Source organism: Bos indicus, chromosome 10 (assembly GCF_029378745.1).
Source record: "Bos indicus isolate NIAB-ARS_2022 breed Sahiwal x Tharparkar chromosome 10, NIAB-ARS_B.indTharparkar_mat_pri_1.0, whole genome shotgun sequence".
Taxonomy (NCBI): Eukaryota; Metazoa; Chordata; class Mammalia; order Artiodactyla; family Bovidae; genus Bos; species Bos indicus.
The window spans coordinates 75,820,050-75,833,929 of record NC_091769.1 but is presented as its reverse complement, the minus strand read 5'-3'; positions in this window follow the sequence as shown (position 1 = coordinate 75,833,929).

The window sequence follows — 13,880 nt, the reverse complement described above, 5'->3', positions numbered from 1 at the left end:
CTTGGACCACCTAAGCCACTGCAACACAACTACTGAGCCTGTGCTCTAGAGCTCAGGGAGCCACAACTACTGAGCCACGTGCCACAAGTACTGAAGCCCAATCGCCTAGAGTCTGTACCCTGCAACAAGAGAAGCCACGCAATGAAAAGCCCGCACACCACAACCAGAAAGTAACCCCTGCTCACTGCAACTAGAGAAAAGCCCGCACAGCAACAGAGGAAAAATAAATAAATGAATATTTTAAAAAATCATCAAAATTTGATTTGCCTTAGTAGATTTATGCGAGCACAACTACTGGAACAAGTTGCTTAGATTTCAGTCCTGGCTCACCTATTTATTTGCTGCATGACCTTGGCAAGTTACTTATGTGGGCCTCAGTTTCTTCATTTATAAATGGAATGTGGTATGTGCTTAGTCAGGTCTCACTCTTTGTGACCGCATGGGCTAGAGCCTGCCAAGCTTCTCTGTCCATGGGATTCTCCAGGCAAGAATACTGGAGTGGGTAGCCATTCCCTTCTCCAGCAGATCTTCTGGCCCCAGGGATTGAACCTGGGTCTTCTGCACTGCAGGCTGATTCTTTACCATCTGAGCCACCAGGGAAGCCTGTATAAGTGGAATAATAAAATTTATTTCATAGACTGTTGCGAGGACTAACTGCTTAAAACAGTGCCTGGCACTTAGCAAGAGCTCAGTATCATTATTATTATCAATATTATTTCTAATATACTAAAAAGTAACAAGTTATTACATGTAATTATGTAACAACTTTGAGGTATAATTTACATAAATTCATCCATTTAAAATTTTTTCTCTAATTTTTTAAAAGTTTTTTTTGATGTGGACCACTTTTAAAGTCTTTATTGAATTTGTTATAATATTGCTTCTGTTTTATATGTTTTATTTTTTCATGGAATCTTAGCTTCCTTACCAGGGATTGAACCTGTACTCCCTGCATTGGAAGACGAAGTCTTAACCACTGGACTGCAATGGAAGTCCAAAATTCACCCATTTTTAACAGTACAATTTAATGATTTTTAGTCAGTGTACTAAATATTTCAACAATCACAATTCAGTTTTAGAATATTCAGTTCAGTTCAGTTCAGTTCAGTTGCTCAGTCGTGTCCGACTCTTCGCGACCCCATGAATCGCAGCACGCCAGGCCTCCCTGTCCATCACCAACTCCCGGAGTTCACTCAGACTCACCTCCATCGAGTCAGTGATGCCATCCAGCCATCTCATCCTCTGTCATCCCCTTCTCCTCTTGCCCCCAATCCCTCCCAGCATCAGAGTCTTTTCCAATGAGTCAACTCTTCGCATCAGGCGGCCAAAGTACTGGAGTTTCAGCTTCAGCATCATTCCCTCCAAAGAAATCCCAGGGCTGATCTCCTTCAGAATGGACTGGTTGGATCTCCTTGCAGTCCAAGGGACTCTCAAGAGTCTTCTCCAACACCAAAGTTCAAAAGCATCAATTCTTCAGCACTCAGCCTTCTTCACAGTCCAACTCTCACATCCATGCACATGACCACAGGAAAAACCATAGCCTTGACTAGATGGACCTTTGTTGGCAAAGTAATGTCTCTGCTTTTGAATATGCTATCTAGGTTGGTCATAACTTTCCTTCCAAGGAGTAAGCGTCTTTTAATTTCATGGCTGCAATCACCATCTTCAGTGATTTTGGAGCCCCCCAAAATAAAGTCTGACACTGTTTCCACTGTTTCCCCATCTATTTCCCATGAAGTGATGGGACCAGATGCCATGATCTTCATTTTCTGAATGTTGAGCTTTAAGCCAACTTTTTCACTCTCCTCTTTCACTTTCCTCAAGAGGCTTTTTAGTTCCTCTTCACTTTCTGCCATAAGGGTGGTGTCATCTGAATATTACCATCACCCTAAAAATTTCCCTTGTCCCCTTTGATATATACCAGCCCCATCCTCAGCCCTAGGCAATCATGGATCTGCTCTGTCTCTGTAAATTTGCCTTCGGTAAACATTTCACGTAAATGGAATCATACAACATGCAGTCTTTGTGTTTCTTTCACATAGCAGGATGTTTCTGAGGTTCAGCCATGCTGTAGCATGTATCAGCAGACTATTCACTGCTGAATAGTATTCCATCATATGGATAAACACATCATGTTTACCCATTCACTAACTAATGAATTTTCAGGTGGTTTCCATGCTTTGGCTATTCTGAATAATGCTGCTATGAACATTCACATGCTGGTCTTTGTATGAACCAATGTTTTCAGTTTTCTGGGTAATATCTAGGAGTGGAATTGTTGGATTATATGGTAAATTTGTTTAAATTTCTAGGTAACTGCCAAGTATACCAATTCTTCTATTCATTTTTAGTTGGTTTGTTTGGCCTCTTTTTAATGAGTTGTATAAAATAAGTCTCAATAAATTTATAAGGATTATTTTACTTCAGCTTGATGGAAATCTATAGATTTCCCTTAGGTCAAGTTGGTTGATAATGTTTAAGATTCTAACCTTGCTGATTTGATTTTCTGTCTAGTTATTATTTTAGTTTTTGAGAATAGGATATTAAAATCTCCCATTATTACTGTTGAATTATTCTTTTTTCAATTCTCTCAGTTTTTCCTTCATAATTTGGAGCTCTCTTGTTAAATGCATATATGTTTATAATTATCTTCCTGATGGGCTAATCACTTTATCATTATAGCATATCTACTTTCCTCTTACAGTAACTTATTTCGGTCTTAAAGTCTATCAGACAAAATATTTTTTCTGATATTATAGCCACTCCAATTGTCTTGCAGCCACTTTTTGCATCATTTTACTTTCAATCTATTAAATCTATGAATCCAAAATGTATATCTTATAGACAGTATCTAGTTGGATCTGATTTCTTTATTTTATATCTTTACTTTCTAATTGAAGGCTTAACCCATTTACATTTAATGTACTTACTTGCTGGGTTAGATTTATGCCTGCTAGTTTCCTACTTGTATCTTTATGCCTCGTGTCATTTTTGTTCCTCTGTTCCAACTTTACTGCCTTCTTTTGCATTAAACCAAGACTCAGTGTGCCATTTTAATTCATTTGTTCATTTTTAAGCTATTGTTTGATCTTTTTCTTACTGGTTACTCTAGGGAATATGGTATGCATCTTTATCACAATCTGCTTCAGGCTTCAATTGACCAATTCTAGTAAAATGTGCAAACTTGATCTAATATACTGCCATTTTCCCCCTCCCCTTCAATGGAGAGATAGATTAAGATAGATGCTTTCAAAGGTCCCAAATATTTTAAAGAGACAGAAAGTAAAAAAAGGAAAAGAAACACTGTCTTTCAGGAAAGGGATACACATAAGCAAAGGCATGAATCAAAAAACAGGCTATTTATTGGCATACTGGTGGGCTGCCGTCTATGGCGTCGCACAGAGTCAGACACGACGGAAGCAACTTAGCAGCAGCGGCAGGACAGACATGAAAGAAACGACAAACGCCAGATCATGAAGGACCTTGTTAAATCAACAGGGGAGGGGTTGGTAGAGCACACATTATTTTAAAATATAATGAGGTATGGTCACATTTGCATCCATTCAGAGCACTTTAACAGCAATGCAGAGGATCAGTTCAGTTCAGTTCAGTCGTTCAGTCATGTCCGACTCTTTGCGACACCATGAATCGCAGCACACCAGGCCTCCCTGTCCATCACCAACTCCCGGAATTCACTCAGACTCATGTCCATCGAGTCGGTGATGCCATCCAGCCATCTCATCCTCTGTCGTCCCCTTCTCCTCCTGCCCCCAATCCCTCCCAGCATCAGAGTCTTTTCCAATGAGTCAACTCATCGCATGAGGTGGCCAAAGTATTGGAGTTTCAGCTTTAGCATCATTCCTTCCAAAGAAATCCCAGGGCTGCTCTCCTTCAGAATGGAGTGGGTGGATCTCCTTGCAGTCCAAGGGACTCTCAAGAGTCTTCTCCAACACCACAGTTCAAAAGCATCAATTCTTCAGCACTCAGCCTTCTTCACAGTCCAACTCTCACATCCATACATGACCACTGGAAAAACCATAGCCTTGACTAGACGGACCTTTGTTGGCAAAGTAATGTCTCTGCTTTTCAATATGATATCTATGTTCAGGAAGACACAATTGGACCAAAGTTCACTATAACCCTCCTTCTGAGTTTTTCTTGATCTCTGAATGTGGTTTCTGTGAGTCCTCAGGTGGGATCAAGCCCCTACACATTCATTCCTTAGCTTGTAACACTCTGAGGTGATAACCCCAACTGCGGGAGTCTCACTGTGTGCAAAGTCATCCTAGTCAATGCTTCCTTCTTCAGAGGTCACCTACTGAGTTTGCACAGAATCTCACCATGGTATCTCTGTTTCATCCCTTCTTCATGCCCTACTCTCATTTACTGGCTGAATAGTTCCTTCATATTATGGATGAAAAAAAAAAGAGTAAAAATGAGGGTGAGTATGAATGCTTCCTAAACAAAATAAGTTCGAGGTGATAACAAATTTCCAGTAGTAGTAAAAATACTGGCTGAGGATTTACAATGTACCAGGCACTATTCTAAGTGCTTTGCATGCATTAACTCATTTGAGCCTCAAAATTGTTGTTCAGTCTCTAAGTCATGTTTGACTCTTTGTGATCCCATGGACTGCAGCATGCCAGGCTTCCCTGTCTTCCACTGTCTCCTGGAGTTTGCTCAGATTCATGTCCATTGAGTTGGTGATGCTATATAACCATCTCCTTCTGCCTTCAATGTGTCCCAGCATCAGGGTCTTTTCCAAATTTATCTTAAAATTACCCTGGAAGAAACTACTATTTTCCTCATTTCACAGATATATTTGCCCAACGTCAGAGAGCAAGAAAGTGGCAGATTTGAATCCACTGAGTCGGATTCCAACGCTGGAATTCTGACTGCTCTCTTTAAGCAGAAGCTTGTTAACTAATGGTAAGGGTGGGGTGAGGTGAAGGGTGTCATAGGGTCAAAGCCTGGCTAGGATGAGGTAACTTATGTGAGACTAATAGCTACATTTATTAAACATTTGCAGTCTGTCAGGCACTGGACTAAAAATTTCACATACAATAAAAGAGATAATCCATCAAAGCACCTGGCCGAGTGTTGAGTACATCATAAATACTCAATTACTATTAATTGCTATGATCACTTTTAATCCTCTCAGCAGTAATATTAGATGAGTATTACTGTATTCACTCTTCTAATGGAGAAACCAAAGTTTTGAGAGACAAGTAAATTACCCAAGGTTAGGTAAGAGTAAGTGCTAAAGCCAGCGTGTGAACTCTGATGTGCCTGAATGCTACAGCCCTATCTTTTCTACCATGTTATGCTTTCACCAGGGTACCTACCCTTCCACCTGGAAATTATGTGGTTCTGTGAAACCAAACAGCAAATAAGTTCAACTTAAAAAAATAATCTACGGAATTTCTTGGCAGTCCAGTGGTTAGGGCTTCACGCTTCCACTGAAGGGGTCATGGGTTCAGTCCCAGATCGGGAAACTAAGGTTACCCATGCCACACAGCTAAAAAAAAAAAAAAAAAAAAAGGCTATGCAAACTTAAATAAAGCTTACAAATTAGTAGACTATTAGCTAGATGAAGTTAAATCTGATATAATAAGTAATATCAGAAGTGCAATGAAATGAGATTGGTTTTATTTTTAAATTTTCAAACCCACTTATTTACCAGCTAAAGATCATTTTCCTGGCCTTTCTCTTTACAAGTTCCACCTAGAAATTTCCAGGTGCTAATAAATGGAGAGAAACACCAAGCTAGAATAGCGATGATCATGAGTTAAAATCAAATGGCCCTCAAGGATAAGGGGTCAGGGTAGAAACGCTCAGGGGAATAGAGGACCTGAGACCACCAGCACATACACAAACACCTGAACAGGTCAGAATGGAAATGAGCTCTCTGCAGAAAGCTGGCACGGGGAAAAACTGTTCTGCCTGTGCAACAAGAAAACCCCACCTGCTGGTGTGCATAGAGACATGCATAGAAACAGGCTAACAGGCTGTGCTATGGATGGAAGCATCACCAAGAGACGATCTGAACCCCGTCTCTGCAGGCAGTGGCTGTAGGTACACATTCTCACCGGGCTTCCCAGGTGGCGCTAGTGGGGAAGACTCGGCTTGCCAATGCGATAGACACAAGATCAGGTTCAACCCCTGGGTCAGGAAGATTTCCTGGAGGAGGAAATGGCAACCAACTCCAGTATTCTTGCCTGGAGAATCCCATAGACAGAGGAGCCTGGTGGGCTATGGTCCATTGGATCACAAAGAGTCGGACACAACAGAAGCGACTGAACACTCAAGGTGACAAAATCCAAATCGGAACTAATTCAATAAGGACATCTTAATAAGCCAGAGTACATAGAAATCACACAGTAAATAACTCTAACTCAGGATCAAAAATTAGATGGAAAACAATAATATCAGAGAAGATCAGTAGGTCCAACAAATAATACTTATGACAAACAGCCAGACACTGAGGTGACTGAGCTATATTAAAGTCTAGGTATGTTCTTCTCAGAAAAGAAGTGAAACTCGAAGGAGGGGGAAAATGTCAATGAAACTTCAACTATCAAGAAGAAATAGAGGGAATTTTATTCAAGCTAAATAGAGGATTATAACCCGGGAAGCAGATTCACAGAAAACTTTGAAAACTGTTCCATTTGTTAGAAGTTGAAGGCATGTCATATACATTTTTGAGACAAAAGACTACACATCAAAATGATATGCTGATATTCCAGATAAACTTCACCAGGCATACATAGCCAGGGTAGCACACAAAGCAAGCAGCAAGTAACCGTGGCTCCCTACAGAGCTGAGAAAGGACACTGTTCTCCTAAGAAGTTACCCTGCTAGCATCCCATCTTTGAGGAACCCTGGTTAGTGTGTAAGGCAGTTGCACACTGCACAGTGGGAGTGAGAAGGGCCAAACACACAGAGAGAAGTTTATGTTTAATTTTTTCTTGTCCTGCCATAAGATATAAATAGTATTTCATCAGACATTATGAAAAACAAAAAAAGAGGAAACAAGAGATGTGAAAAAAATCATCCTGAGGGTGGCACAGAGAAAGAAAAACACAATATATCAAAGAGTATCTAAGAAATATGAAAAACAGAATAAGAAGCTCCAATATAAAGCCAGTAAGAACTTCAGGGTGAGGAAGTAGAATGAGAGAAAAGCAATATCCAAAAGGTGACAGAGGAGAATTTTCCTAAACATGAATCCTAAGACTGAAAAACAACAAAGGATCTTCCTGAGGAAAAATAGGAACAAATCAACAGGAAGGCACACTGAAGTTAAACTGTAGGAATCAAAGGTAATGAGGGGATTCCCTGGTGGTCCAGTGATTAGGGCTCTGTCCTCTCACTTCTGAGGGGAATAATCCCTGGCTGGGGAACAGACAACTAAAAAAGAGAATAATTAGACGGACATGGACTTATCATCAGCAGGCTTTTATTAGCAATTATGAGATCTAGACACACATGGAGTGTTAAGAGAAACAAAGCTCACTGAAGTTAGATCTCACACCCTCAGACATCTGAATGGGGCTGCTGCTGCTGCTAAATCGCTTCAGTTGTATCCGACTCTTAGCCTACCAGGCTCCTCCATCCATGGGATTTTCCAGGCAAGAGTATTGGAGTGGGTTGCCATTGCCTTCTCTGATCTGAATGGGGAATAACTATTAAATAGCTCCTGCCCTTTATCATAATTTGCTGGACAGCAGAGTTTGAAGAGCGCCAGTGAGAATAAAGTTTTCACTAAGAAGAAAGTGGCAAAATAAGGTTATTATATCCTTTTGTTGCTCTTTGAAAAACTGTGGTAGTTCTTTCTGCACAGGGCCAGAGACCTCTGCAAAATGTCAAATCACATTTAACAGAACTGTATGATCTCCTTACACACGCTTCATGTATCAGCTTCTTATTTAATACCATTCTTTCACCCTCATTACCTGTTGATTAGGAACTTACACACCTTAGAAATACTTCTGTACAACATATCCTTTGGTTTTCCAAAACACTTTGCCTCAAAATGGAAACACCAATATTGCTTTTTCTGATTATAAAAGACATTCATTAAAGGGGGACAAAAAAGAAATCAGAAATGTCCATGGACTGGTCAAGTTTGATCACATCATAAAATCAGATATACAAAAATACAGCATTTGTTATTTTCTGAGTAAGAACTGACTGACTCACTCTTCCTCTACAGTTCTCATTTCACAGAGGGAGGGTGGACGTGGGATAAGAATGTAAACCTGCTAGTTAAAGGTATCTCAGTTTCCTCCTGTTTCATCATCTGTTTCAGGTAAGTGTTTGGGGGTAACCCTCTGAACCCACTCCTAAACTCTTAGAATCTAACTCTCCTACGAGATTTTATAGGTGAACAGAATGATCTCTGTTCATTTCCAAGGCAAACCATTCAATATCACAGTAATCCAAGTCTATGCCCTAAACGCTAATGCCAAAAGAAGCTGAAGTTGAACAGTTCTATGAAAACCTACATGACCTTCTAGAATGAACCCCAAAAAAAGATGTCCTTTTCATCATAGGGGACTGGAATGCAAAAGTGGGAAGTCAGGATATACCTGGAGTAACAAACAAGTTTGGCCTTGGAGTACAAAATGAAGCAGGGCAAAGGATAATAGAGTTTTGCCAAGAGAACACACTGGTCATAGCAAACACCCTCTTCCAACAACACAAGAGACAACTCGACACATGGACATCACATGGTCAATACTGAAATCAGATTGATTATATTCTTTGCAGCCAAAGATGGAGAAGCTCTATACGGTCAGCAAAAACAAGACCGGGAGCTGACTGTGGCTCAGATCAGGAGCTCCTTATTGCCAAATTCAGACTTAAGTTGAAGAAAGTAGGGAAAACTACTAGGCCATTCAGGTATGACCTAAATCAAATCCCTTAAGATTATACAGTGGGAGTGAGAAATAGATTCAAGGGATTAGATCTGATAGACAGAGTGCCTGAGGAACTACGGACAGAGGTTTGTAACATTGTACAGGAGGCTGTACAAAACCATCCCCAAGAAAAGAAATGCAAAAAGCCAAAATGGCTGTCTGAGGAGACCTTACAAATAGCTGAGAAAAGAAAAGAAGTGAAAGGCAAAGGAGAAAAGGAAAGATATATCCATCTGAATGCAGACTTCCAAAAAATAGCAAGGAGAGATAAGATAGCCTTCTTAAGTGATCAATGCAAAGAAACAGAGAAAAACAATAGAATGGGAAAGACTAGCGATCTCTTCAAGAAAATTAGAGATACCAAGGGAACACTTCATGCAAAGATGGGCACAATAAAGAACAAAAACGATATGGACCTAACAGAAGCAGAAGATATTAAGAAGGGATGACAAGAATACACAGAAGAACTATACAAAAGAGATCTTCATGACCCAGATAACCATGACGGTGTTGTGATCACTCACCTAGAGCCAGACATCCTGGAATGCAAAGTCAGGTTGGCCTTAGGAACCATCACAACAAACAAAGCTAGTGGAGGTGAAGGAATTTCAGTTGAGCTATTTCAAATCCTGAAAGATGATGCTGTGAAAGTGCTGATACGCCAGAAAATTTGGAAAATTCAGCAGTGCCCACAGGACTAGAAAAGGCTAGTTTTCATTCCAATCCCAAAGAAAGGCAATACCAAAGAATGCTCAAGCTACTGCACGATTCCACTCGTCTCACACGCTAGCAAAGTAATGCTCAAAATTCTCCAAGCCAGGCTTCAACAGTACATGAACCATGAACTTCCAGATGTTCAAGCTGGATTTAGAAAAGGCAGAGGAGCCAGAAATCAAATTGCCAACATCCACTGGATCATAGAAAAAGCAAGAGAATTCCAGAAAACCATCTACTTCTGTTTCATTGACTATGATAAAGCCTTTGACCATGTGGATCACACCAAACTGGAAAATTTTTCAAGAAATAGGAACACCAGACCACCTTACCTTCCTCCTGAGAAATCTATATGCAGGTCAAGAAGCAACAGTTAGAACCGGACGTGGAACAACAGACCGGTTCCAAATCGGGAAAGGAGTACGTCAAGGCTGTATACTGTCACCCTGATTATTTAACATATTCAGAGTACGTCATGCGAAATGATGGGCTGGATGAAACACAAGCCAGAATCAAGATTGCTGGGAGAAATGTCAATGACCTCAGATAAACAGATGACACCACCGTTATAGTAGAAAGCGAAGAGGAACTAGAGAGTCTCTTGATGAAAGTGAAAGAGGAGAGTGAAAAAGCTGGCTTAAAACTCAACATCCAAAAAATGAAAATCATGGCATCCAGTCCCATCACTTCATGGCAAAGAGATGGAGAAACAATGGAAACAGTGCGAGATTTTATTTTCTTGGGCTCCAAAATCACTGCAGATAGTGACTACAGCCATGAAATTAAAAGACGCTTGCTCCTTGGAAGAAAAGTTATGAAAACTAGACAGCATATTCGACAGCATATTAAAAAGCAGAGACATTACTTTGCCGACAAACATCTGTCTAGTCAAAGCTATGGTTTTTCCAGTAGTCATTATGGATGTGAAAGCTAAACTATAAACAAAGCTAAGCACCAAAGAATTGATGCTTTTGAACTGTGGTGTTGAAGAAGACTCCTGAGAGTCCCTTGGAGATCAAACCAGTCAATGCCGAAGGAAATCAACCCTGAATATTCATTGGAAGGACTGATGCTGAAGCTGAAGCTCCAATACTTTGGCAACCTGATATGAAGAGCCAACTCATTAGAAAAAACCCTGATGCTGGGAAAGATTGAAGGCAGGAGGAGAAAGAGATGACAGAATACGAGATGGTTGGATGGCATCACTGACTTAATGGACATGAGTCTGAGCAAGCTCTGGGAGATGGTGAAGGACAGGGAAGCCTGGCATGCTGCAGTCCATGGGGTCGCAAAGAGTTGGACATGATTGAGTGACTGAGCAACAACAACAACAACAGGATCTTAACTTTTATATTCGTTTATTCCATTCCCAACGATATTGTCTTTGGTGAAGGACTTACTCTTAAATCAGGTACACTGGGGGAATAAGGATATTTTCAGAAATGCAAATACTCAGAAAACAAAAAAAATAGAACAACAAAATTCCTTTGGAGAATGTGGTTGCCGGGGTCCAGCCCCAGTGGATCCAGGGAATTCGAAGCGGGGACGGCGTCGGCGAGGATCAGGAAACAACTGCTTAATTAAACGTTAATTAAGGATATAAAGAGTAATAGAATAAGGATAGCTCAGTAGGAAAATTCAGTGAAGAAAAGAGGCTGAAATAAGGATAGCTCAGTGAGGAAATTTAGTGGAGAAAAGAGGCTGAATAATTCAGCCAGAAGGTGAGAGAAAGAACGACATGGGGAGACCAAGTTTCGGTGAACAAGGCCCGTACTTTATTTTCCAAAGTAGTTTTTATACCTTAAGTTATGCATAGAGGATAATGGGGGAAGGGGTAGAGTCATGCAGCAAGCCAGGCTTTCTTCCTGCAAACTTATCATATGCAAAAGCTTAGGTGATTTGCATCATCTTCTGGCCCTGAGGCCTGTTAACATTTTAAGACCCTTTCTTCAGAAAACTTATTTTTCTCTAAAGGTGATAAGTCAAGCGCCCCCCTCCAAAAGCATTAGATAAAGTTGCATTCCTACAGAGCAAAGGTGTGGTGGGCTATAACAAGAAAAAGAATTAACTCAAGGGTCCCAGGTTACAAACATTAAAGCTACTATTTACACCAATTATATTAATCAATACACTGCCAGGGACACAGCAGGTAAGGGATATGGAGACTTAGGAGCAAACATTGGCCCAACAAGTGAAAATCCCTTCACCAATACAATTTCTAATCAATGTTTTAACTGCTCAAAGGAATCTGTATTTAGACAGTTTAGAACATCTCATGCCTCTCACAGTTGGGAGGCTCTGAGCAATCACATGTGGCCGGAAAACCTATTCAGGCAGGCTAGAGGACTTCCAAAGGAGTTTGTAGGTTGAAACACTGTCACACCCAGGAATTATTAACTGGAGCTGTAAGCTAACTCTTTTTTCAGAGAGAGGTAGTGGGGGACAGCCCCCCGTAAAGTCAGAGGTGTAGGTGAAAGCACAAAGCAGAAAGTAGGCAGACTCTGGTTTTGGGGGTAGATGCTCGAGAATTTTCAGGGAGACTCCTGAGGCTTGATCCCGCCTTTGCGTACGCCAAGCCTCCTTCCTCATGACCTTTGCCATAGGCGGAGCTCGCTCCCCACATGTGGTCCCCTAAAACGAAAGTACAATTCAAGATGAAAATGAACAGGACATCTACAGTAATTGAGGGGTGAATGATGACAATGAGGGGATGTCTCAGGTGGCACAGTGGTAAAGAATCCACCTGCCAATGCGGGTGACACAGAAGTGGGTTCAGGCCCTGGGTCAGGAAGGTCCTCTTGAGTAGGAAATGACCAGTATTCTTGCTTGCAAAGGGCTTCCCTGGTAGCTCAGCCAGTAAAGAATCTGCCTGCAGTGTAGGAGATTCCGGTTCAACTCCTGGGTCAGGAAGATCTGCTGGAGAAGAGATGGGCTACCCACTCCAGTATTCTTTGGCTTCCTTGGTGGCTCAACTGGTAAAGAATCCACCTGCCATGCAGAGGACCTGGGTTGGATCCCTGGGTTGGGAAGATCCCCTGGAGAAGATAAAGGCTACCCACTTGCCTGGAAAATCTCATGGACAGAGGAGTATGGCAGGCCACGGTCCATGGAATCGCAAAGAGTCAGACATGACTGACCACGCACACATACAAGATGACAGTGAAGGGAAATTTCCGGATGACAGTTGTCACCAGGCACATGCATATCAGTTCAGACAAGAGTGGATTACAGGCACTATTCCTTGGAAGGGGAAACCACTAGAATATTTGATGTGTCAGAACCTCTTGAAAGGAAATTCACACAACTGTCAAAGAGTTTGGGGCTGAATTCATGATACATACATGGAAAAGTAAGCCAATTACAAAACGTGACAGTTATTAACTCCAGGGAAAAGAAAGGCATGTTCAGGATAAGACAATAATCATAGTAGATGACTTGCATCAGTTGTAAATTATATTTACATGATCATAATTATGCACACCAAACTGTGGAAAATTCTGAAAGAGATGAGAATACCAGACTGCCTGACCTGCCTCTTGAGAAATCTGTATGCAGGTCAGGAAGCAACAGTTAGAACTGGACATGGAACAACAGACTGGTTCCAAATAGGAAAAGGAGTATGTCAAGGCTACATATTGTCACCCTGCTTATTTAACTTATATGCAGAGTACATCATGAGAAACGCTGGACTGGAGGAAGCACAAGCTGGAATCAATATTTCCAGGAGAAATATCAATAACCTCAGATATGCAGATGACACCACCCTTATGGCAGAAAGTGAAGAGGAACTAAAAAGCCTCTTGAGGAAAGTGAAAGAGGAGAGTAAAAAAGTTGGCTTAAAACTCAACATTCAAAAAATGAAGATCATGCATCTGGTCCCATCACTTCATGGCAAATAGATGGGGAAACAGTGGAAACAGTGTCAGACTTTATTTTGGGGGGCTCCAAAATCACTGCAGATGGTGACTGCAGCCATGAAATTAAAAGACGCTTACTCCTTGGAAGGAAAGTTATGATCAATCTGGATAGCATATTCAAAAGCAGAGACATTACTTTGCCAACAAAGGTCCATCTAGTCAAGGCTATGGTTTTTCCAGTGGTCATGTATTGATGTGAGAGTTGGGCTGGGAAGAAAGCTGAGCGCCGAAGAATTGATGCTTTTGAACTGTGGTGTTGGAGAAGACTCTTGAGAGTCCCTTGGACTGCAAGGAGATCCAACCAGTCCATCCTGAAGGAGATCAGCCC